Source organism: Bactrocera dorsalis, chromosome 4 (genome assembly GCF_023373825.1).
Source record: "Bactrocera dorsalis isolate Fly_Bdor chromosome 4, ASM2337382v1, whole genome shotgun sequence".
Taxonomy (NCBI): Eukaryota; Metazoa; Arthropoda; class Insecta; order Diptera; family Tephritidae; genus Bactrocera; species Bactrocera dorsalis.
In genome coordinates this window covers 24762910-24790421 of record NC_064306.1, presented here as the reverse complement: position 1 = coordinate 24790421, position 27512 = coordinate 24762910, and the positions used below count along the sequence as shown (strand labels likewise).

The 27512-nt window shown below is 35.7% G+C and overlaps 1 protein-coding gene across 3 annotated transcripts in view; it reads right to left on the bottom strand.

Annotated features, from left to right (window-relative positions):
- The window catches only part of LOC105221910 (facilitated trehalose transporter Tret1), a 166625-nt gene that overhangs the window by 45277 nt on the left and 93836 nt on the right, over window positions 1-27512 (bottom strand). The gene's annotated exons all lie outside the window — the stretch shown is intronic.

The window sequence follows — 27512 nt, the reverse complement described above, 5'->3', positions numbered from 1 at the left end:
AACTTTGCGAAGCCTATGAAGCCTATTTTAACCTAAAAGTCAGTAATCAAAATGAAAATTGGGTACCTCACTTCGCCTGCGTTAATATAAAAATTAATAAAAATACTTTAGAAGGTAAGAAATTAAAGTTTATGATTTTAAAAATTGTAGAGCAAATTTAAATTACACCCTTGTAATTTTGCTATTTCTAGCTTGGTATCGAGGAGAAAATCGACACATGAAGTTTGCGATGCCAAGGATTTGGAGAGAACCTAGTGATCATATCCATGACTGTTAGTTTTGTATGGTTAACCCAAGTAAGCGTCGATCTGGTGAAAATGCAGAAACGTTTTTGGGACGAAGTTCCTTACGGCAGGCTTGGAGAAGATAGGGATTTTGCTGCGGGACCTAACTGAAAAAAGTAATAGGAATACCCGTAAGAAAAAGACTGTAAGATCACTAGTTATAGCCTACCTTTAGGTTTTGCAAAATTGTGTATGCAAATTAGTTTTGGGTGAGAATTGTGCTTGCACTAAGTACGTTTATGGGGAGTTGAATTGTTGCATATTTTTTGGCGCAGGTTGGTTAATGGTTTGAGTTCTTGTTATAATGCTCAAAATGTAGTATTTAGCTTTTATTTTAGCGAAGAATTATTCAGCCCTATCACGCAATCCATCGTAGCGAAGCTACGAATACGAATGTCCGCTACGAATACGAACAATTTGCTATCATTGAATTCATGTGAATTCGGAACTTTTGTTGCCAGGCTTAATTTTGAATTTTGACATTTCGAAATCAGCTGTGTAGAAGAAAAAAATAAAATTTTGATTAATAAAAGTGAAATCGTTTATATTCAAATTGATTTTACGAACAAAATATGTATTCGCTAACGTTTTTATTTATGTTGCTTGAGGAAGAACGTGAGAAGTCGGCGTGATCTAAAAATTCACCGAACATCACTGAGGGACAAGAGCAACCCTTTCGATGTGGACGAAACAATGTACAGTTCAAAAATCCACAAAAATTCATTGCTAAATTTTATTAAAATTATTTTTATAAAACAGGTTTATTAAAAACTATCGCTTAAATAAGGCGGTCTTTACGTATGTCCTCTATGTTCTAGAGAGGAATGCAAGTTCTTCAAGATCGTCATCTATATCTTTACTTCATCGATTGTCTTCGGTTTTACGGTTTTTAGCTGAAGGAGGCTATCAGCATGGAGTGGATAAAGACTTCGATATTCCAATGGCTCAGTCAACATTTTGTTGCATCTTAAATAAAAGTATTGGGATTGCTTCAGTCCCATTTGTGACCTCAGTGCATAAACCTCGAGTTAAGTAACCTTGAAAAAAGTGAAACGAAAGTTTTTTTTTCAGAAATACGGATTTCCAGACGCGGTTTTGTGTGTAGACGGGACACATATTAAAATCGTTGCTCCAACTAAAGATAAGTTTCTCTATTATAACCGCAAAGGATACTTTAGTATCAATGCCATGATTGTTAGTTTGGTGAAAAATTTGCATTTCAAACATCTTAATCAATGTTTTGCAGATATGTGACAATAAAATGAAAATACGTTATGTGAATGTTCAGTTCCCCGGCAGCAATCATGACTCTCACATATGGAAATTTATTTCTCCGTTAGCACAAACCTGTCGTACAAAAATTCCGCTAAACTTAAAAATTTTCCGTTCCGAGTGAGTTCAGTGAATGCAACTTTACGAATTTCGAACTTGCTTTCGGAACTGTTCGAATTGCATGATAGCAGTTTCGTAACCTTCCCGAAAAAACACTCTACGATGGATTGCGTGATAAGGCTGATTGGCAGTTCCTTACGGCAGACTTGTTGGAGATATGGATTTTGCTGCAGGACCTAACTGAAAAAAGTAATAGTAAAACCGTAAGAAAAAGACCATAAGCTTTTCGAGCTCAAAAAGCTATTTATAAGTATCTTTGTTTGAGACCCAAGGTCTTAGGCCCCTGTCACAAAGGCTCCAGAAAGCGTTTTGTTTCCGGTATAGAAAAAATTAATGAAATGATGACGCTTCCCTCTTTATCTCATCTTTATCGACTTCCAAGAGGCGTTCAATACACTTCATAATCTGGAATGCATTCGATAATAGAGTGGTCCCCTTAAAATTAATTGACGTGGGTTATCAGCACACATTACTCGTATCAGCTGGTACTCTTTATACTCTTGCAACCAGTTACTACAGAGTATTATAGTTTTGTTCACCTAACGGTTGTACGTATCACCTAAAACTAAGCGAGATAGGTATAGGGTTATATATAAGTATGTATATAAACGATCTGGACGAAGAGAAAAGTTGAATTTCGGTAGACTGTCTGTCTGTCCGAACACAAATCGCCACTAACCTAAAATATATAAAGTTCCATAACAGCGCTCAGCGCTAAGGGCACCTGTGGGCACAAGCTTTTGAAAAAGTGGGCGTGGCCCCGCCGTCTAATAATGTAGATAGCTCTTAAACCACTTAAGCTACAACAACCAAATTTTCTGAGCATAAATCTTATAAGAACTTCTACCGACCAAAAGTGAATGAAATTGGCAGATAATTCCGCTCATTTCTACTAAAAGCACGATAAATTAATAACTAAATACGCCAAAGACCACCAGGATGGTATGAGAAAGCTTTATGGGAGCCGGTTTGAAAATTAGACGATGAGTGTGGCACCGCCAACTTTTTGTTGTAATCTCATATCTCGAGATTTCGACAAAATTTGTACGTGGCATTCTTCTTATATTCTTATGTAACATTGTGAAAATGGACGAAATCGGACAACAACCATGCCTACTTCCCATATAGCACAATCTTAAATTCCACTTGATTCGTTCAGTTTCTAGTACACAAACGATATGAATATAACTGGATACAACTTTGCACAATTAATATCTTTAGTGTATGCCACCTTATGACCAAGAATTGTTTAAATCCAATCAAAACTGTTCAAGCCCACAGGAAAGCGTATACTTAGACCCCGGTACCTATTTTCAGATTTTGTTATGTGTTCTTGTAATGTTAAAATAATTAAAAATTATATTAAAAATATTAATTTACATTTTTTACTTGAAATTTCTGAATCTAGACTTAAATATTCCCCTAACATCGTATTGGACGGAACGGGAGAAATAAGCTGGGGTCAAAGTAGAAGTTTCGAAGCCCTAGACTATATGGAGACATTATATGTTTAATAACACACACTTTGCAAAAAGAAACCCATCAATGGGGTAAGAAACTGCAGCGAAAGTAAGCCTCGGCTAAATCAAGGAAATGTGTATAAACACCACCTATACACAAAACTTCCAAGTCGATTGTAGAGAACTCAGAAATGTGAAATTCTTTAGTTACTTGGGCAAGTTATAGGCATGCACATTTGACTATTATTTTGTTATTTTAGTTATTAATTTGAATTACAATTTTTTTTATTTTACGTAATTCATTACGAGTATTTCTTAAAATACTAAATTTTCTTAATACTTATCTGTACTTAAATAAAAACTAATCAGCAAATTTTTTTTGCAAATTGTATCGATTCTACATTAGCCGAAGGAACTTCGTTCCGACTTGGTGTCCCACGACACCACATTTCTTTTTATCCAGATCTTCCTTCGTCACCATCTCCGATACCTCATGATGAAAATTTGCCTGTGCCGGTACGTTCAAGATCAGATAGCTCTGAAGTTCAACCGTCACAAAGTTCAACAGGATCCAGTGCTCCACTAACGAACACTGATGGTAGTGATTTCATAACAAAGTCGCAAAGTTTTGGGCCACGATAAACTGTCAAAGTTTAGGTGGTTTTGACGTTTAGCAATTGGAAAAGAGGGACGACCAGATTAAAATCCCGCCAAATTATTATTCCAATGGAGAGATTTTTCATTTTTTTGTCTCCATTTGTAGCGGCCATTAGTTCGAAGAATAGCGAAAGCGAAACAGCACGTAAGTTGAAAGATGTGAGTATATTTTAACTTTTATTAAATAAACTTGCATTTATTTAATACTTTTTTATTTTATTTTACAGATAAAATGCAACCAGCAGTTGGAGAAAATGTATTGTTGGCTGCAACGAGGGAAGAAGGACATTTAGTTTTCCAAAGAGTGGAACGGACCTCGAACGGTGAGTGAAAAACATTAAATAGCGCAAAAAGTGTTTGTGAATTTGTGAAAAATTTCGAAGAAATAAGTTTTTCGATTGTGCAATGAAAATAGTAATTTTGTATAATGAAATTGAATTTCCGTGTGTTTTTAAGTGTGATGTGCTGAACAAGTAGAGCGCGACAGACTGCAAGCGACATCTGTCAAATATTAAAATACACACGTTCTTATAGATACAGTTACGTAGTGGTGCAGCTGCCTCAATATGTCGCTTGCAGTCTGTCGCGTTCTACTTGTTCAGAGCGTAACTGTCAATTTATTGCCATTGTCGTTAATTAACTAAATAAATTGTTTTAAAGTAACGATTTATCTTTGAATATTTATGATAGTCATAAAAAAAAACTGTACTTTTAAATATTCATTAAGTATGCACTTTTTGCACTATTATTTTATAATTATATATAACATTTTGCATTTTATTTTATGTCTTTTAATAGGCGTGAATGTTGGCTCAAACGTTTAGGTGTTTTTGAAGATTCAAATGAAACAAAAATCTAAACACATTTTTGCGTGCGAGCGGCATTTTTCCAATGAAATGCGTAAAGCAAAAAAATTGCGTCCGAGAGCCGTTACGGACATAAATTTAATTAATGAGCCAATATTTAACGCCCCAAATTCTGAAAATACAATTGAAATGGGCGTTGAAATTTTTTCTTCTCAAATGGAAGGATCTTCCTCAAATGCAAACGGTGCATCGAGGGAGCTGCTTCCACTTTTAGAAAGGGAAGACCGCGAAAATATTTTAGAGCAAAGTTCCTTCTCAGTTAGGTACTTGTATTAGGAGTAGTTTTTATACTCTCGCAACAAAGTTGCTAAAGAGAGTATTATAGTTTTGTTCACATAACGGTTGTTTGTAAGTCCTAAAACTAAAAGAGTCAGATATAGGGTTATATATACCAAAGTGATCAGGGTGACGAGTAGAGGTGAAATCCGGATGTCTGTCTGTCCGTCCGTCTGTGCAAGCTGTAACTTGAGTAAAAATTGAGATATCATAATGAAACTTGGTATCCATAAGAAGGTCAAGTTCGAAGATGGGCAAAATCGGTCCGCTGCCACGCCCACAAAATGGCGGAAACCGAAAACATATAAAGTGTCATAACTAAGCCATAAATGAAGATATTAAAATGAAATTTGGCACAAAGGATCGCATTAGGGAGGAGCATATTTGGAAGTATTTTTTTTGGGAAAGTGGGCGTGGCCCCGCCCCCTACTAAGTTTTTTGTACATATCTCGGAAACTACTATAGCTATGGCAACCAAACTCTATAAAGCCGTTTCCTTCAGGCATTTCCATATACAGTTCAAAAATGGAAGAAATCGGATAATAACCACGCCCACCTCCCATACAAAGGTTATGTTGAAAATCACTAAAAGTGCGTTAACCGACTAACAAAAAACGTCAGAAACACAAAATTTTACGGAAAAAATGGCAGAAGGAAGCTGCACCCAGGCTTTTTTTTTAAATTAAAAATGGGCGTGGCGTCGCCCACTTATGGACGAAAAACCATAACTCAGGAACTACTCGACCGATTTCAATAAAATTCGGTATATAATTCTTTTTTAACACCCTGATGACATATACTAAATATGGGCGAAATCGGTTCTTAACCACGCCTTCTTCCAATATAACGCTATTTTGAATTCCATCTGCTGCCTTCTCTGTATAATATATACATTAGGAACCAATGATGATAGCGGAATAAAACTTTACACAAATACGGTATGTGAGCTGAGGTATCCTTTGTCGAAAAATTGTTGTGATCGGACTATAACTTTTCAAGGTCCCTGATATCGAACACGAAGAACTCAGTGCCCAACCTAACCTAACCTAATTTTTCACCGAAAATATCGGTAAATCTCTCAGAATTTTATTCTAATTAATTTTACAGCAAAATAAAAAAAATATGTAAATGACGGATAATGAAATCTCGATTATCACTTTATCGTGCGAGAGTATAAAATGTTCGGTGACACCCGAACTTAGCCCTTCCTTACTTGTTTAAATAGTTATCGCCAAAGTCACGGTCGGCGATATGATACTTTTCTTAAAACTTTAGCCTTGGGTGTATTTTTTTTGTCACCAACCGCTTACCGCTGCCTAAAGCATCAACTTAGTTTTCCCTCGGAAATTACGTTACATAGTTTTGTCACAGATTGGCCTCGTTTTCCAGGTTGCACCCAAAGCAGCATAAAGTCTTTACAAATTAGGAGTAAGGGATTTTCTTTCGAACAAAAGTTTATATCAGTTTCTTGTGATTAAATGTCACTGAAATATCATTTGCAGTATGATAGGCAATTTGATAGGGTTAGGTCTTGAAAATTATGGCGATGAAAATCGCACATCTAGAACTGCAATGACCATAATGGTGCAAGGTATAGGTGGAGAACCTTGGTCCCACCCGTAAGCTTATTTTTTTATTAGAGGCTCATGTAAAGGGGATGTCCTCAAGAAATATATTCTTGAAGTCGTTACCCAACTTCAAAATATAGTGCTAGTTCTTGCCATTTTGTTTGTGACCAGGGTACCAATTTTCAAAATTTAGCTAATTTGTGAGGTGTTTCAATGTCAGGGCCCTTTTTTAACGATAATGGTAAGGAACTATGTTTTTTTTTTCATGATAACCCCCATTTATTGAAATGTAGTCGAAACTGCTTACAAAATATGAAAAGTAAAGTTGATTTTAAAAATAGTCGCGTATGTTGGTCAGGTATAGTCCACTTTTTTAAACAGGACTGTAAGTCGAGTAATCGGTGTGCGCATAAATTAACCGGTGCTCATATTTACCCCAATACCTTTCAAAAAATGAAAGTTAAATTCGCGTCTCAAGTTTTAAGTAATACGGTCGCTTTAGGTATGCTTTCTCTTTACAGCTCGGGAGCCTTAAGCTCAAATAGTATGAGCTTTATTAATACCGCGGATTTCGTTTCTTTTTTCAATAAATTATTCGATATCTTCAATAGTAGTTTCACTGAGGCCATTGTACCCACAAAAAAGTTTTTATAAGTTCCCCAGAGCAAAACCAGTTTTTAGATGAGGCAGAAAAAGTTTTGAAAACAATTAGGATCGTAGATGAGTTAGGAACAACACAACAAATAATTTCAATTTTATAAAGGAGTGGTTAATTAATATTAATAGTTTAAGACGATTGTGGCGATTGCTGTCATACTCAGGATTTCCTTACCTGAAGACAAGACGACTATGTCAGGACAGCTTAGACGATTTTTGGGTCAGATTAGAAGTAGGGGAGGTACTAGAGTTACACCTTTCATGTTCTCTAGTTTATTTAGGAAGTCATGGGGTTTACGTTACGTAAATATCGTACCAAAAGGTAAATGTGAGCTGCCTTTAGAACCCGAAGCCACAGTTATTTCAGAACATAGCCAGAAGAACATTATTCTTAATGTGTGCAATGATTCCGTTTTAAGTGACCTTTCTTGGCAGGATTTCCAGGGTTTACCACGGCCCGAACACTCCATTGTTAGATCCATTACTTTAGATAGTAGTTTAGAAATTAAATTTTTAAAGGAAAATGCTTTTAGTTATTTTTGCGGCTACCTTTATTTGAAAATTTTTAAAATGCACACATGCCTTCTGCCATTACCTTATTTAAGAGATGAAATTCCTTCTGATGAATTCCGCCTCAAGAATTTGTTGCATTTATTAATAATTTAGAAATTAAAGTTGTTGAGGAATTTGACAGAAATTGTCATAAAATAGGATTAGGAGAAATTCTTTTTGCTAAATTAAAAGATATTAGGCCCTTCTTGTGTTGTGAAGACAGTGACCCAAAGGTAGTTATTGCTCTATTTATTAGAATTAGAATTTATTTTGTGACGAAATTTTTAAATAGAGATTTATCTTTACCCAATTTTAAGAATAAAATTTTGTGTGTTTCACATTTGTAGTTTTTATCTTCCTTCTTTAGTGGTTGCAATGAGCTAAATATTTTATACTAAAATAAGATTTTTTAAGCTGATACGCATTAAGAGGCTCTAAAGTTAGAACGTTTAATAGAAAGTTTTTAATAACAAATTAGAATTTGGGGTTTAAATATTGGCATTTGTATATATGTATGTTTATTTTTATAGTTTTAAGGATTATACTGTGATATGAAGTAATATTGTTTTTGTTATTTTTTATACTATTATATATGAATTGTTATTGTTTTGTTTTTTTTTCATTTTTTTGTGTAAATAAATTTTTAATGGGTGATATAGGCCTACTGGGGAACCGAGCACCCAAAAATAACTTCGGTAACGCGCCCTTTTGCATACCTCATAGGTGGTGTGGAAAATGCGAATTGGGTGTTTTATTTAAAATGCCCAAAAAATAGCTTTTTTTCTGATCTGGCTACAATGGAAAATGTTATAAAAAACGCTTAGATAAACATCCCTTTATTCCCGCAGTAAATTATCAACAGCGTAAATGGCCTGATCGCGTCGAATTTAAGATTAGAAAACATAACGTAAAGTCGGAACCAATCGTAGAGCCCGAAAACATTTTAATGAAGCGTTCGAATATTTAAGGGGCTTTTTCCCGAAATTATCTGAAGCTAAGGTTAAAGGAGGTATTTTCGTAGGACCGCAAATAAAAAAAAAGCAGTAGTTGGGTGTTTTCTGGGGAATCATCGAGCTACATAGTAACTATGCAGAATTGGTTGAAAAAATGCTTAAAAGCTTCGAAATTATGGGCTGCAGAATGTCTCTTAAACTTCATATGCTACAATCTCATCTGGAAGAATTTAAAGACAACATGGGGGCTTACTCCGAGGAGCAAGGAGAACATTTTCACCAAGATATGACTGACTTTGAATGTCGATATCCAGGGCAGTACAACGAGAATATGATGGGAGATTATATTTGGGATTTAATACGAGAGAGCTCATATGAACATAAAAGAAATACAAAAAATATTCACTTTTTGACAGTCATTTCTTGTTATTTTACATTTATATATTATTGTTTATCACACATCTTGAATAAAAAGGACTCTTGTATCTAAAAAAAAGTGTTATAATTATAATATATAGTGAAATTGTAGAAAAAATATACAAATCAGTCATTTCTGCTTAAAAATCGAAAAATTGCTCTAATTTCTACAAAAGCAAACTTTAACTGGGAAATTTTTTTTCCTTATTTTTGTCATAGGAGAAACTTTTCTTGCAGTAAAAACCATCCCTGAACCTCAACGAACGTTTAGAAAAAAAAAAAATCGACCAAATTGGAATACATACAATTTTTGTTTTTGCTTTCTACAACTCAAAAGCTATCGGATATTTTATCCGAAAATTGGCTTGAAAATCCGAAAATCGCGTTACAGAATATACAAAATCCGAATTCGAGTAAATTTTTTTTCGAATCGAGTTACAGAATAAGCCCCCAGGCGATGTTGAGTTATGCGCTTACCAACACATTTTGCGATTGATTTTTATACAGTTACTCACAAAAATGAGTATACACAGGAGTTCGTAAAAGAAATACACAAATTATGGAAAATTTAGTGGATGTATTTGAATTTTTTTGATGCATATTTGGAAATTAAAATCTTAATAACTATAATTCTACATAAAATAACTTTTTTCTTTAAAGTTAACCAAATTCTTAAACAAAAAACTAAATGTACTGATAAAATTGGGTCACAAAATTAAGTATACATTTGCATTTTATATGTGGCATCTCTGGATATCTTTTTACAGTTATGTGATCATGTTGACATTTAAATACGTTTTAAAGTTTTTGTCGTGTATTATCGTTAGATACGCAATTTATTGTATTTTGTGCATTATTTTCGCCATGGCTGGTACTAGAAAGGAGACAACTATGGAAATAAGGGAATTAGTGATTAAATTGTACTGTGAAGGTAAATCGTACAGACAAATTGGTGAAATTATTGGTAGACCTCATTGCACAGTCCAAAAAATTATAAATAAATGGAGATATGAAGGAACATTGCGAAATTCCGGTGGGAGAGGTAGAAAAAAAATTTTGACTGAGGTTGATGAGCGTAATATTTTACGTAAAGTGGAATTAAACCCAAAGATAAGTGTTCCTAAATTAACGGTTGAAGTGTCAAAAATAATAAATAAACAAATATCAACTGAAACAGTTCGTCGTGTTCTTCGCAAAAATAATTTGCATGGTCGGATAGCACGTAAAAAGCCATTTATCTCGAGTGTAAATAAGAAAAAACGGCTTGAATTCGCGAAAGCTCACGTTGATAAGCCTTTAAGTTTCTGGGAAAGTGTAATGTTCACTGACGAAACAAAGATTAACATTTGGGGATCTGATGGACGACAAATTGTGTGGAGAAAGCCAAACACGGAGCTAAAAAGTAAAAATTTAGTTGGGACAGTGAAACATGGCGGTGGTTCAGTTATGCTGTGGGGGTCTATGGGAGCTAGTGGAGTGGGCACCATTCAATTTATTGAATGCAACATGACCAAGGAGATTTATTTGAATATACTGAAGTCAAATTTACGTCCAAGCATGGAGAAAATAAAGCTTCCGTCAGTGTTTTGGTTCCAGCAAGACAACGATCCAAAGCACACAGCGATGATAGTTAAAGAATGGTTGCTTTATAATGCTCCAAAACAGCTTAAAACTCCCCCACAATCACCTGATATGAACCCCATAGAACACTTATGGGGAGAACTGAAATCTGAGCTGAAAAAATCCAGTCCCCGTACCAAAGAAGAACTAAAAAAGGAGATTATCAGGATATGGGGCGAAATATCACCTAATTTTACAAAAAAACTGGTAGAATCGATGCCTAGACGGATGCAAGCTGTAATAGATGCAGCAGGTGGACCCACAGCCTATTAAATTAAAGAAAAACAAAAGTTAGTTGGATAAAATTGTTATTTTCCATGGAGTGTATACTCAATTTTGTGACCTGAATTTGTCAATAATTATAGTTTTTTGTTTAAGTTTTTGCTTAACGTTAAATAAATGAATTAATTTATGTTCAAATATAGTCGATAAGAGTTCAATCTATATATGTGCATCAAAAAAATTCAAATATATTCACTAAATTTTCAATAGTTTGTGTATTTATTTTGCGAACTTCTGTGTATACTCATTTTTGTGAGTAACTGTATGTATAAGATGTAAAACTTTAATATTTTTTCAAAATAAAATCATTCTATATTGATACATATTCTTAAATGCGCGAGTATTATTAGCAAATATAAGAATAATTAAACTTTATATTTATGTATGTCTCTTTTTAACTGTGCTAAATTAATAAATGTTCATCACAGAAAAATGTGGAGTGCAAATAAGTAACTGTGCCAATAACGGGATCCAGAAAATGTTTATTTAACGAAACTGGAGACAAATTTATAAATTTGCTCCTGATAAAACTGCAAAAACCTGAATTAAAATCAATGAGTAGAGCATATAAAGTGATAATAAATAGCAAAAATACATTCGTCTGTCCGTTTCAAAATATTTAAATATGTATGTTGCCAGTATTGCTGTTGCGTATGGCGTAACAGTGTTGTCTAAGCTAATTTTAAACTACTTATTAAGTATACCGACTATATTTTAAAACGGCAACTATATTTCATGTACGGAGTTGTTAATTATATATTGTAAATATTTACGTTGCCTGACGCTGAAATATAAAACGTGAACAATATTTGTGATTAAAAAAATGTATACTTAAATTATAGGAAAGATCGGCTCTAAAATGTTCTCTTAATATACATATCTTACAATGTTCAATTTTTTTATTGTTCAAACGAGTTATTATAAGCTATAATATCAAATGTTATATGTTATAATATATATTTCTTCCGGTACCCTATTAGTAAAATTGAACTTTCGAGTTTGTCCATGAATAAGTTAAAAAAAAATGGTAAAATATAATTTTTTATCAACAACATTAAACAACATTCAATAGCCAAAATTTAAAATAGTTTTAAATAATTATTACAGCCTTTTATGCTTTTTGCAACCCGTTTTTACCTCCCGTCACCCTGACTCACCATGATTCACCAGAGGCGGCCATGATGGTTTTATTGTGAACGTACACTTGGGGGGTAGGTTTCTACTGTGAATTGTCAATCTGTCAATGCTGTGTCAATATATTAAGGTGTGCGCCCACACTATCTTCTGTCTCATTTACACATTAATTTGTCTTAAATGCGTTTTTTAATACTTTACTGTTTGATTTTTTTTATAATTTTCAAACATGCAAACCTTGTCCTGACAATAGCGAACACATTAAAAAAAGAATTATCAAATTTGGTTCAGTCGTATGAAAGTTATGAGCGTACATACAGTTTGGCGATTCATTTTTATTTATATAGATTTTTACTTAAAACTAACAATTTCAAAATTTTAATTAAATTACTTTAAATAAAGACAACTTTTTTGTTTTTTTTTATAAAATATGTATATTTTTATTGAAAAATTTTTACTTGAAACTAACAATTTTCAAAATTTTAATTAAATTAATTATTAATAAAAAAATAAAATTTAACATAAAACTGAATTACGAAATATTCCATTTAAAATGGAAATTTCTCACACGACTTAATAACTAAATTAAGTCATTTAATTTCACCTGCTTTTCTAAACACAATTTAATCCATCTTGATTAATATTAGTGTTTAAAAAAGCTAGGCTCAGTTGCAACGTTAAAAAAAAGAAAACCTGGAAAAATAATAAAAAAGACTGAAAGTAGAAGAAGAGCTGAAAATATAAGAAAAAACTGAAAATAAAAAACCTGTAAATAAAATAAAATCCAAAATATTAATTAAGTTAATATATTTTTATTGTGCAAATTCATTACTTACCCAAAAGTAAGATGTTCGATAGTCAAAGGGCTTTGACTTGTAACTTATTTTTCAGTTTTTTTTTATTTTTTTATTTTTTCATTTTTTCATTGCGCTTCCGATGTCGTTCCTTAAGTACTTCTTCTTTCACAAGCCACTTTGAATTTTTAAAGAGCAGTACAGTTACTAAATACTCCAACAATTTTATTTTGTGGGCAAAACACTCATCGGCTTGATCAAACCTTTTCGGTTTTTTGTTGTATAGCGGAAAACATTAGACAACGAACATTGGTATGATGAGCATTTTCGTTGAAGAGCTTGACGTACCACATCATTTGTATTCGACGCACTTCGAAGAGCGTTTAGTCGCTTTGTGCCTTAGTCATTGCCTTTTTGCACTTTTCGCAATGAATTCTACACAGAATAGCCTGTGTAGTACCGCTTGATTTGGACCTCAGCTTCATCGTCCTCTTCAACGAAATTTTTGAGTTGCTCATATTCCTGATCGATTTCCTGCACATCTAGATCACGATCTTCGGGGCCTAAATTCCAATCTAAATTAACATCGCCATCATCCTCGCGATTTTCCCCCTTATTCTCAAAATTTTGTCTAAGTATCTTCATAGATATTAGACGACCTACAATATATGGGATTTCATGGGCAGTCGGATGGGTATCTATAAAAAAATTCTCCAACGCATCCTAATTCAATTTCCCAAGGAATATAAAATCTAATTCCCTTTGATCCCGGAATAGCTCATGTGATAACATTAACATTCCCCCAATTGTATTGCGAAAACCGTCAATACACTTAACCCGAAACCTATTCGGTAATTAAATTCATTTTTAAAATTCATTCATTCTTTTGACAAATAACTGCGTAGGCTTTATACATTTTATTAAATAATCGTCACTGCCGAATAGATTTTGGTTGTAAGCCATTTCGATGCCAGCCGCAACCGATTTGCTTAACACTTGAGTGGCACGTTTGACGGACATTTTCTCAAAGACGCTGGGGTACACATGGGACTCCGTTAGTTTTGGGCAGATTTTAAAATATGTATTGCTCTTGTCAATTGAGAATAACGTTTTTTAATAACTTTAAAAGTGACTATTCCATCAGGAGTTGAAATATCATATTTCAGCAACGTATTACGGACGGACTTAATTAGATGGCAATAGTCAAATAAGCAATACACTTTAGAACCTTCGTGCGTGTAAAAGGGGATTTCTTCACTAATTCCTACTGATTTGATAACTGAAGAATTCGAAGCCCCTTGATCGCATACTAAAGCCTTAACATTAAGTCCAATGGACTTTAGTGCTGCGATATCTTTATTCAAAATTTTCAGTAAGAAGTCCACCTTTGGAAATATTGTATGAAAACACATACATATTTCCAACTTGAACTTAACCCTTTTACCATAAAAAAAACAACACTTATTTCCTGTTTTCATTTCCCGATGGCCTTCCCCATAGTCTACAAACCCAGCAATAATATCCCTAACTCTATTGTAAGATAGGTCGGACTTTATGATGATTTCATCAAATAAAAAACGCAATTACGTTCTAGAACGGACATATTTTTGGCGATTTTGCCTAAATTTTACTTTTACTCGGTAAAGAGAAAGCTAAATCGTCACGCATGAAACTATAAGCTTTGGTGGACATATAATTAATATTTTGTGCCAATGTCTTTTCATTGTCACTAAAAAATGTGTGTTTCGTGACGATCATCCTAGCGAATGTAATAGCATTATGGCTAAAATTCTCATTCGCAACTATTGCACGTTTTTGTAATAATATCCTCTAACTCTTTGACCTTTTTATTCAATTTCGGCGCATTACTTTGATAATAACTCGCAGATCGAGCAAATCGTTCGCGGCTGTCTAATGCAAAGCCTTCGCTGTTACTTTTAGACCGTAATCCTAATCTTTTTTCTTTTACAATGGAATATTTTTCAAATTCCATCAAAGTTATGTCGTCCTCTTCACTATCTCCTACAGCCACCTTAGAACGAACATACATACATATGTTCTAGTGACGGGCGGGCACACCCAATCAGAGTGATCACTAGACGAGCTATGATTTAGTGCTGACTCTAATCGTAAACAAGGTTTTACAATAATAAAATCACTATATTCTGGCACAACTGTATTATACTTAAATTATAACTTAAATTATACACAAAAATATATTTTTTCATCAAATATCTGAATATATTATATTCACTATATTCACACATTTTTTAAAATATTGCTTAAGGTGGAGGCTTAAACCTACTCTACCCGGAAAAAACTGGCGCATCCTTGCAAAACACAGCTTAATACACCACGACACAACACAAACCCACTCAACAAAAAAGATGGATATCGCACACACATACATATATAGATATATTAAATTAATAATTAAATATATTTAAAATGAAAAAACTCACCCAGGTTGACGGTTGGCACCGCATTTGCCCTCAATTGCCTCACGCCCACTGCACTTTATGCAAAGGAATGCATTGTGGGCGGGTAAATCCAGCGGTGGTGGGATCCTTAGGTTCTCCACCCACTTTTTTTTGATACTCCTGGATCCCTAGGGAATGCAAAAAGTTTGTTAGACGCGGAAAGATGAACTCGGAATTTTCGTTTTGTGACATTTTTATAATAATTAAATTTTCGTTATTTCGAACGGTTTACGCAACGGTTAATGCTAACGCGTCGAAGTTCTTTTAATACTAAAATTTCGTTGAAAATTTTCAGTTTAACTTCCATTTTTGTGCAATTTCCCCAATAAAACTTACAAACATATAAGCTTATAATATATATTTGTATGTACAAGATTTTTTTTCAAATCATGAACATACTTTTCTTTTTAACATAGGTTTTGGCGCAAAAATACAAGTAGTTCCCAAACAAAAAGGATTTTCATATAAGTACATACAGTGAGTGCCACTCAAAATGGCCCACCTGTGAGAAGTTAACAAAACGTGTTATAAACAATAAAGCTTAGTTTTTCTTTTTTCTTTTTTTTATTTTTCTTAACTTTTAGACAATAGCCAATAAAAAAAAGGTAAAAATATTCATTGATAAAATAATACTTCCAATATTTACGCAAAACAAGAAATTCACATCGAATTATATGAACCACATGAAATGGCCCACTTATTTAAATTTAATAAAATACATAAAAATATCATTAAATAATTAGAAATTAGTACTTTGTGGGATAACCTCTTTGATTGATAACTGATTTTAACCTATTAGGAATAGATTCCACCAATTTTTTTGTGTAGTCGGGAGATATTTTTCCCCACTCTTCCATTAGTGCGGTCTTGAGATCATTTTGATTTGATATTGCGCGCTTCCGAATTTCAATTTCCAATTTATGCCATAAGTTCTCAATTATGTTTAAATCGGGAGATTGCGGGGGTGTTTTTAAAACTTTAGGGCAGTTATACAATAACCATTCTCTCACGATATGAGCCGAATGCTTCGGATCATTATCTTGATACAAGTGAAATGTACTCTCTATACCCAGTTTATTTGCACTTTGTTTTAGATTTTCTCGCAAAATTTGTAAATATTGGAATTTGTCCATATTCCCTTCCACGAAGCAAAGATTTCCAACTCCTGCAGCCGAACAAGCACCCCACACCATCACATGTCCACCCCCATGCTTCACTGTAGGTCGAAGATGTTTAGGATTAAGCTCTTCATTCGGTCTTCGCCATACGTTTACTCTTCCGTCTGATCCAAATAAGTTAAATTTAGATTCGTCCACAAATATTACGTTTTTCCAGAACTCAAAATCTTTCATGTGGTAGTTTTGAGCGTACTCTAAACGATTTTTCTTGTTTTTCTCACTAACGAATGGTTTTTTCCGAGCAATTCTTCCATGTAAACCAGCCTTGTGAAGAACCCTTCTGATAGTTGTTGCACTGGATTTTGTATTAAATTGTTCAGCTAACATATCTCGAAGGTTTGGAGCACTTAGACGTGGATTTAATTTTACTTTTTTGAGAATCCAACGCTCTTCACGTTCATTCAGCACTTTCTTACCAGGATGTTTTGGTTTGTTTGCAATTCGGTTTTCTTCGTTATAGCGTTTTATTATATTTTTTATTGTGCTGCGTGGTCTTTTAACTATATCTGCTATTACTCTTTGACTTTCACCGTTTTTATAATGTTGTATAATTAAACTTCGTATTTCATTTGTGGTTTGAGGAGCCATTTTACGAAAATGTGCAAGATCTTACACTCTCAAAATCGCAAACAGAACTAAAAAGTCGGTCTGATGAAAAATATGTCTAAACTAACTAAACAGACAAAAAATTGCTAACGGTTTTAGTAAAATACAGTTATCTGAGTTGATTTCAACGAGAGGGTCATTTTGAGTGGCGCGTCATTTTATGGTGTATTTTAACATTTTCTTGTAAATATTGAAAATACCGCTATCTCACTCAATGCCTTTTGGTTTTTTATATTGCTTACTAGTTGAGGTTTGAGGAAAATAATAGCAATTCAAAATAAATAATAAAGGCTTGGTGTTATAGCACGTTTTGTAAACTTCTCACAGGTGGGCCATTTTGAGTGGCACTCACTGTACATATCTACATATACGTACATATGTATATTAGCTTTTGTCGTCTAAAAACCACCTGCGTATTAGAGATGAGCGATATTGTGATTTTTCGATATCTGTGATTTCAGTGATTGCTATTTTTAAATCACTGTGATTTTATATTGCTATTGCGATCGCAATTAAGTCGACGTTCAAACGTCGTTGTTGTTGTTGTAGCGGCAGATTCTGCCAATTTGACACTGTTTAGCCGAATAAAAGTCCGGGTCCCGTCCAGTTACGTAGACCCGACTGTCGTGGGAACGACGGTCGTTATTGGCGGCAAATTCTCTTTTGGCTCCTGTAACTCGAGTCAAGTTTTTCCACCTTTCGTTCGGTTCGGCTACCTGACACTTAGAGCGTATTGCATAGTTCATTTGTATGTTGGTATGATGGTTTCACACATTTCTTAGAAGGAATTACCACTAGTGTGGTTGATAATTTGTTTGTTTAGAATACCCGCTAATAATATTTTCAAGACCAAATAATTAACGCGAGTTTCCTAATCTTTGGGAAAATATTAAAATTAATTATTCCATCATTTTTTCTGAAGTTAATTAGTTACAATTCTTGTTTTCATCACAAAAAGCTTTCAAATTTGGTTTTAACAATAAGTAAAATTAAAAATTTTATTAAAACAAATTAAAATATTCCATTTTGATTATATTTCATCTACCACTTCAAACATCACACTTCACTTCTTTTCCTTGATACATTTCCTGCCATTATTAAAAATTATAAGAACGTTACACTCAAAACTTCAAACCGCTATGACGAAAAATAGCATATACGATATATACAATACCCTGAAGAAAGTTGTTACTTTTCTGCTATTTGCTATTGTGATCGTAATTCACAGGTTCGAACTGCTATCGTAAATCACGCTTCATAGAAGCGAACTGCTATTTATAAAAAGTGATCGCAGTTGCGATTTGCGATTTTTCAATCACAGTGAAAAAATCACCGGTAGTGAAATATCGCTCATCACTACTGCATATATTGTAAACACACTCATACATACGTTTGCTTTTGTGGTTCGTCTTGGCGCACTTTCCCCGTTAAAACATATATTACCTACAATAAGAAGAAAACTAACTACTTGCGTATATGTATGTACATTAGAGTGGGTCAATTTGTATGGAGCAAAAAAAATGCACCAAGCGGTTATCAAAATCGTAAACTACGATGAATTCTAAGAAAATTTGCCCAAGAAACCATGGCTCTAAAATCAAAACGGAGCCTCCGGTTTTTAACGAGAAACTTTTCATTTTGTTTTTTTTTTTTTTCAATAAATGAAATGGAAAATAGTAAAAACTACTAGAGTCGAAAACATAAAGCAGTGACCGTACAGAAAAATACCGTTATATGGGAGGTGGCCGTAGTTTTTGCCCAATTTTAATCATTTTCATAATCTCACCTAACTAGGTACAATCTAAAATGTGTACCAAATTTAGTCGAAATCGATAAAGAAGTTCCAGAGATTTACATATGCACTCAAAAGTGGGCGGTGACATGCCAAAATTTTCATATTGTCGAATTTCTGGCTGCAATACAACACCGCAGGAGGATGGAGTCATGTGTAGAAGTTCACGCAAGTGAGGAAAGTTCTCTGATTGCCATTCACTTGGGAGTGGCCAGAAACGATTCTTTTACATGTGAACCAAGCAGCTCACGACTTCCGGTCTTTGACCAAGTATCCTCTGGGTAGCCTAAGAACATCCGTTTGAAGGCGAGCTAACGTGAGAAGGCGAAACATCCCCTGCATAGGGTTGTGCGCTGGGTTTGGGACCCGCCACGTAAAAAAAACACTCCAGTGAATAGTCATAACCAGCCTCGGATGAGAGACCCCCCTTTTGATGACGACCATGGCAAACGAAATAAGGACTACGAATTGAGGGCATGCACCTGGAATGTCCGGTCCCTTAACTGGGAAGGTGCCACTGCCCAGCTGGTTGATGGGCGAGACAAGGACATGGACGGGACAAGGACAGAGACGAGTAGGTCCTTGTGACATTTACTACAGTGGCCATATAAAGGAGCGCAGGTTTGGTGTGGGATTCGTGGTGGGAGAGAGACTCCGTCGCCGAGTACTATCATTCACTGCGGTGAATGAACGTCTAGCCACAATCCGCATCAAAGCGAGGTTCTTCAACATATCGCTGATTTGCGCCCACGCCCCGACGGAAGAGAAGGACGATGTGACCAAAGATGCTTTTTATGAGTGCTTGGAGCGCACTTATGTGAGATGCCCCCGTCACGATGTAAAAATCGTGCTTGGCGACTTCAACGCCAGGGTGGGCAAAGAAAGTATCTTTGGTACTACGGTCGATAAATTCAGCCTCCACGAGGAAAGAACCCCAAATGGGTTGAGGCTGATCGACTTCGCCGGGGCCCGAAATATGGTTATCTGTAGTACAAAATTCCAGCATAAGAAGATCCATCAAGCTACCTGGCTGTCTCCGGATCGAAAAACTACCAACCAGATCGCTCATATTGTGATAGACGGAGGACACGTCTCCAGTGTTTTAGATGTGCGTGCGCTCCGAGGTCCTAACACCGTCTTGGATTACTATCTTGTTGCCGCTAAGATTCGCACCCGCCTGTGTGCAGCGAAAAACGCACGCCAACAAACACAAGGAAGGTTCGACGTCGAGAAGCTGCAATCACAACAGACAGCCGAACGATTCTCTACTCGGTTTGCACTGCTGCTCTCTGAGAGCACTCGTCAACAACTCGGTATAAGGGAACTGTGGGACGGCATTTCAAACTCCTTACGTACAGCTGCAACCGAAACCATTGGTTTTCGGAAAGTGCAAAAGAACAGCTGGTACGACGAGGAGTGCCGTGTCGCAGCGGAGAGAAAACAGGCTGCCTACCTCGCAACGTTACGATCGACCACAACACGTGCGGGATGGGATAGATACCGAGAGTTGAAGAGGGAAGCGAAACGCATTTTCAGACAGAAGAAGAAAGAGGCCGAATTGCATGAGTACGAGCAGCTTGACAAGCTGGCCGACAGGGGTAATGCTCGAAAATTCTACGAAAAAATGCGGCGGCTTACAGAAGGTTTCAAGACCGGAGCATACTCCTGTAGAACCCCCCAAGGTGATCTAGCCACCGATGCCCAGAGCATACTTAAATTATGGAGGGAACACTTCTCCAGCCTGCTGAATGGCAGTGAACGCACAACACCAGGAGAAGGCGAACCCGATACCCCAATCGATGACAATGGAGCAGACGTTCAATTGCCCTATCATGAAGAAGGTCGAATAGCAAGTATCCGTCTAAAGAACAACAAAGCGACAGGGGCCGATGGACTGCCGGCCGAGCTTTTCAAAAACGGCGGCGGAGAACTGATAAGGAGCACGCAACAACTTTTTTGTAGAAAATGGTCGGACGAAAGCATGCCCAACGATTGGAATTTAAATGTGCTCTGCCCAATTCACAAAAAGGGAGCACCCACAATCTACGCTAACTACCTTGGGATAAGCTTCCTCAACATCGCATATAAGGATCTATCGAGTGTACTGTGGGAAATATTAAAGCCCACCGTGATTCGACCTTATCAGTGTGGCTTCAGACCTGGTAAATCAACAACCGACCAGATATTCACCATGCGCCAAATCTTGGAAAAGACCCGTGAAAGGAGAATCGACACTCACCACCTATTCGTCGATTTCAAAGCTGCTTTCGACAGCACGAAAAGGAGCTGCCTTTATGCCGCGATGTCTGAATTTGGTATCCCCGCAAAACTAATACGGCTGTGTAAACTGACGTTGAGCAACACGAAAAGCTCCGTCAGGATCGGGAAGGACCTCTCCGAGCCGTTCGATACCAAACGAGGTTTCAGACAAGGCGATTCCCTATCGTGCGACTTTTTCAACCTGCTTCTGGAGAAAATAGTTCGAGCTGCAGAACTCAACAGAGAAGGTACCATCTTCTATAAGAGTGTACAACTGCTGGCGTATGCGGATGATATTGATATCATCGGCCTTAACACCCGCGCCGTTAGTTCTGCTTTCTCCAGACTGGACAAGGAAGCAAAAGAAATGGGTCTGGCAGTGAACGAGGACAAGACGAAATATCTCCTGTCATCAAACAAACAGTCGTCGCACTCGCGACTTGGCACTCACGTCACTGTTGACAGTCATAACTTTGAAGTTGTAGATAATTTCGTCTATCTTGGAACCAGCGTAAACACCACCAACAATGTCAGCCTAGAAATCCAACGCAGGATAACTCTTGCCAACAGGTGCTACTTCGGACTAAGTAGGCAATTGAGAAGCAAAGTCCTCTCCCGACAAACAAAAACCAAACTCTATAAGTCACTCATAATTCCCGTCCTGCTTTATGGTGCAGAGGCCTGGACGATGTCAACAACAGATGAGTCGACGTTGCGAGTTTTCGAGAGAAAAGTTCTGCGAAAGATTTATGGTCCTTTGCGCGTTGGCCACGGCGAATATCGCATACGATGGAACGATGAGCTGTACGAGATATACGACGACATTGACATAGTTCAGCGAATTAAAAGACAGCGGCTACGCTGGCTAGGTCATGTTGTCCGGATGGACGAAAACACTCCAGCTCTGAAAGTATTCGACGCAGTACCCGCCGCGGGAAGCAGAGGAAGAGGAAGGCCTCCACTCCGTTGGAAGGACCAAGTGGAGAAGGACCTGGCCTCGCTTGGAATATCCAATTGGCGCCACGTTGCGAAAAGAAGAAACGACTGGCGCGCGGTTATTAACTCGGCTATAATCGCATAAGCGGTGTCTACGCCAATTAAGAAGAAGAAGAAGACAATACAACACCGAATACCAAACTCAAGATGTTTCCCTTCAACAGTTATTAAAATTTCCGATCTTTAGTGTTTTCAAAAATTACCGTTATATGGTAGGTGGGCGTGGTTATTATCCGACTTCGATCATTTTCCAGATCTCTATTAAGTAGGCATTGTGTAATATGTATACCAAATTTGAACGAAATCGGTGGGGTGGTTCCAGAGATATGCATATGAACTCATAAGTGGGCAGTGCCACGCCCCCTATAAAAAAATTCTGTACTGTCGAATTTTCTGCTTAAATACAACATCACATACCAAATTTGAGCAAATTAGCTTCGATAGCTACAAAACAAGCAAACAATCGACAGTGGAATAGGAATTGGATTTTTTTTTACAAAATACAATATACGAAATTTTCTCGCTAAAAACCGGAGGCTCGATTTTCATTTTAGACCCATGTTTTCTGGGGCAAATTTTCTTAGAATTCATCGTAGTTTACGATTTTGATAACCGCTTTGTCAAGAAAAAAATTGACCCACTCTAATGTACATGCATATACATATGTATGTACATAAGTACGCACAGTAGAATCGCGAAAAGGTTAACCAAGATGAAAGAAACGTACACCCAACTCCTTTTTTACACGGTAGATGCGTTCCTCAGAAATCCGTGTAAAAAAAACCGTGTATAAAAAAAGAGGCGTTTCCTATAGTAAAATAGGGGATACGTTCCATTTCATCTGAAAACCGTGTAAGATGAAATAAAGAACTATATTTATGTTTTCTTGACAAAACTTTCTTAGAATTTTCTGTAGTTTTCGCTTTTGCCAATGAAGTAAAAGCTATGAAAATGTATGCATGCTTTTTTTGGCTGAGTATTTGCATATTAAATTTTTTTGATATGTTTTCATGGAGGAATTGCGCCAAATTTAAAGATGAAATAAACGTATGTATGTATGTATAGTAGTTACATTTTTTTGTAATTGTAGGTAATATACATATGTATGTACGTTTTAACGGGGAAATTGCGCCAATAGGAACCGCAATAGCTAATACAAATGTATGTATGAGTGCATTTACAATATAAGCATGCTTGCGCTTTTTGGCTTCCCTGCCAACCACGGCCAGAGAACTTAAAAGTATGGAGAAGGTGCAGGTTCGACAGCGAACATTCGTTAGATTCAGATCAAGGAATTCGACGCATTTGTTAACATTGTAGGTCGAAATTCGCTTCACAATTTTATCATTTTTTACAATTCTCTCACATATTCCAACCGAGAACATAAAGAGACATAAAATATATATGTATGTATGCATTCCCATGGTGATACTCCCAAACAGAGAATATTGAAGAAAAATAATTTCTTTGATATTTATAGGAAATATGTTTGTATGGATGTTCCATTTTGTATGGAAATATGTATTTATAACTTTTATTATTTTTCAAATTATTTTATGTAAATTTGATTTTATTTTACAATAAGTCATTTTAAGTAAATAAAAGATTAACCCAAAAATTATGATGATATACATAAGTATTCATGATTCATGTCAACGAGGCATTTCCTTTCATACGCAAGGTGCGAATATCAAAAATTTCGTTTTGCCGTCGGCATATCAACTTATCATATTTATGTGCAATGTATGCCTTTGCGTTTTGCCGTTGGCATTTCCATATTCATGCTCTTAACACAAAACGACGACAGACGACAAACGACATCTGTCAAATATTACACACGTTCTTATGGACACTTATTTTGACGACGACACTAATACACGACTGTAGGCCGACAGTTGTCATTCTCGCTAACTCCTAACGGGTGATTTTTTTGAGGTTAGGATTTTCATGCATTAGTATTTGACAGATCACGTGGGATTTCAGACATGGTGTCAAAGAGAAAGATGCTCAGTATGCTTTGACATTTCATCATGAATAGACTTACTAACGAGCAACGCTTGCAAATCATTGAATTTTATTACCAAAATCAGTGTTCGGTTCGAAATGTGTTTATCGACAAATTTTGTTCAGCGATTAGGCTCATTTCTGGTTGAATGGCTACGTAAATAAGCAAAATTGCCGCATTTGGGGTGAAGAGCAACCAGAAGCCGTTCAAGAACTGCCCATGCATCCCGAAAAATGCACTGTTTGGTGTGGTTTGTACGCTGGTGGAATCATTGGACCGTATTTTTTCAAAGATGCTGTTGGACGCAACGTTACGGTGAATGGCGATCGCTATCGTTCGATGCTAACAAACTTTTTGTTGCCAAAAATGGAAGAACTGAACTTGGTTGACATGTGGTTTCAACAAGATGTCGCTACATGCCACACAGCTCGCGATTCTATGGCCATTTTGAGGGAAAACTTCGGACAACAATTCATCTCAAGAAATGGACCCGTAAGTTGGCCACCAAGATCATGCGATTTAACGCCTTTAGACTATTTTTTGTGGGGCTACGTCAAGTCTAAAGTCTACAGAACTAAGCCAGCAACTATTCCAGCTTTGGAAGACAACATTTCCGAAGAAATTCGGGCTATTCCGGCCGAAATGCTCGAAAAAGTTGCCCAAAATTGGACTTTCCGAATGGACCACCTAAGACGCAGCCGCGGTCAACATTTAAATGAAATTATCTTCAAAAAGTAAATGTCATGAACCAATCTACCGTTTCAAATAAAGAACCGATGAGATTTTGCAAATTTTATGCGTTTTTTTTTTTAAAAAAGTTATCAAGCTCTTAAAAAATCACCCTTTATTTGTCAAATACAGTAGAACGACAGTAGAATGGAAGAAGAGAGATGAGGAAGAGTGGTGATGCCACTAATATGTAAAATGTAAAATTATTCACAGCTCTTACAAACTTGACGTTATTTTACAAATAAAAGCATAAAATAGCTCTATTATATCATTTGTAATAATAATTGATAATATATACCTATTTACTTATTTTTTGCATAAAAAATTTAACTTTGAACAAAATATTACAATTTCATTGTAGTGCTAGGTATTAGTATGGCCACAACGTTGTGTACATGCAAAATGGACAGCTGTGTTGTTTTGTTTTCATTTCGCTTTCGTACTCTCGTTTGTCGTTTGTCGTCTGTCGTCGTTTTGTGTTCAGCATGTGACATGCAAAAGTAATTATGTACATACATATTTCATTGGCCCAATTTTGTATATTAAGACAAGTGTCAATAATTGCGCCAAAATCAAATAAATATTTACATATTAAGTAAAAATCTTCTTCTTACATGTTCTTTGTATATATCATATGTAAATAAGTATTGAGCTTTACACACCAACGAAAGTAACCATCCTTCTTTCTCCTACTTTTATGTATATTGGCCCAATTGACAAGTGTCGATAATTGCGCCAAAATCAAATATTTAATAGTATATATTCATATGTAAATATGTTTTAAACTTTACATAAAATTGAAGCGTCAATAATTGCACCAATTTTCAAAAAGTTGGTGATTTTGCTCGGATAAGTCGTGTTTTGTGCGGTGAAGTCATAATTTTTATAAATTAATTTAAAAGTTTCCCAAATGAATGGGAGCTGGCTGAAAAGTGGAAGGAGAAGCTAAAAATTTCTCCCACTGACCACTTTCCAGTCACCAACTCATTCGTTTGTGAGAAGCATTTTCAAAAAGAGGCAATTGGCTCAAAAAAACTAAAAAAGAATGCAGTACCAACGTTGGATCTTGGTAAGTGTAATACTTTTGTTTATGTGCAATATTTCTTGTGTGGCATGAAAGTGTTTTTTGCGGGGCAAATACCAGTGCGTGTGAGTGTTGAGATCTTTTGGTTGCGGGAAAATATATAATATATATAAACTATCCGGCTCTAAGGACCAAATGTTCGAATTATAAAATCAAACCGTTTGATTTTAGAAAAATCTAATTAAATTATCTAATTAAACATACATATGTATATTTACGGCACACCACTTGGGGTTGTTTATAATTTGCAATACAATTGTGCATTTGTAATCAATTGCTCATATATGTTTTTATGCTGCATATACATACATACATACATGCATATATTTAGATGTGTTTAATTATGTATAATTTGTACTGTCTCAGCATTGGCGAAGTTAAGCCTGTTCAATATACTCGTACATATTTGAACAATATATTCAACTTTTTTTTCTTACATATTTAAATTTTATTTTACATATTTTTTATTTATTTCTATATGTTTATTTGTAATTTATAGATGAGGCTCCTACCCAATTATTCGAACCGGCACCTCCGCTAAAAAGTTGCTGCGTTAGCAACGGTGGAGAAAAATTGTTCAAATTTCCGAAAAGGGAAGTTGCTAGGAATAATTGGGTAAAGGCCTGCAATCTTGAGTTACCATTACAGAAAAATTTATTTATTTGAGAAAAACATTTTCACCAAAAAGATGTATCTTCGCACCGAATACTTAATGAAGCTCTTCCTGTGCGAAATTTAGGACTCGACGAAAATAGCCAGCAGACATCGGAATGGGTTTTGCCGCCGGTTGTAACAACATATGGTGTTAAAAAACCGATATTTCACAACCTGATGATATGTCAGTTGGAAATACAAATGACATATCATTCAAAGAGTTTGAGAAATATTCACGCCTTCATGAGATAGAAATGAAGTGCAACGACGAAGAGAATATTTCTGTTTGCGACCACAAGCATTACGCTCGAGTAGCTAGGCGGTTTCAAAATAATGCTTTGAAACAAGCCAAAAAAATCAATTGTTCAAGACTTTAAACCAGAAGAACGCGTATGCCAACTAATTTTCGACAAAGTCTCAATCAGAAAAGGTCTGACGTACAACGTAGCGTCGTTCAAAAGTAATCCGAAAGATATTTGCCATAGACCAAGCGAACGTTAATTTTAAAATGTGCCCTAAATTAACGTATTCGCCTGTGTACCTCTCAAATTTGGAAAAGATGTCGGTGTCTAGGGCTACACAATAATTCAGCAATTCGGTCGCCGCGGCAATAGACATGGCAACAAAGCAAAATTTATTGGGCTCCGATGAGCATTTGAAAAAATGCGCCAAAGCAACCCAGCTGCTGGTCAAACGGATGACGCTTTACAATCCGAATCCGCAAAGACGGCCAATACAAAGAAATTGTATTGATAAAATAAACAGGCTAAAAGAGCACATCCAATACTTAATAAATAAAAATAAGCCTAACAGGCAA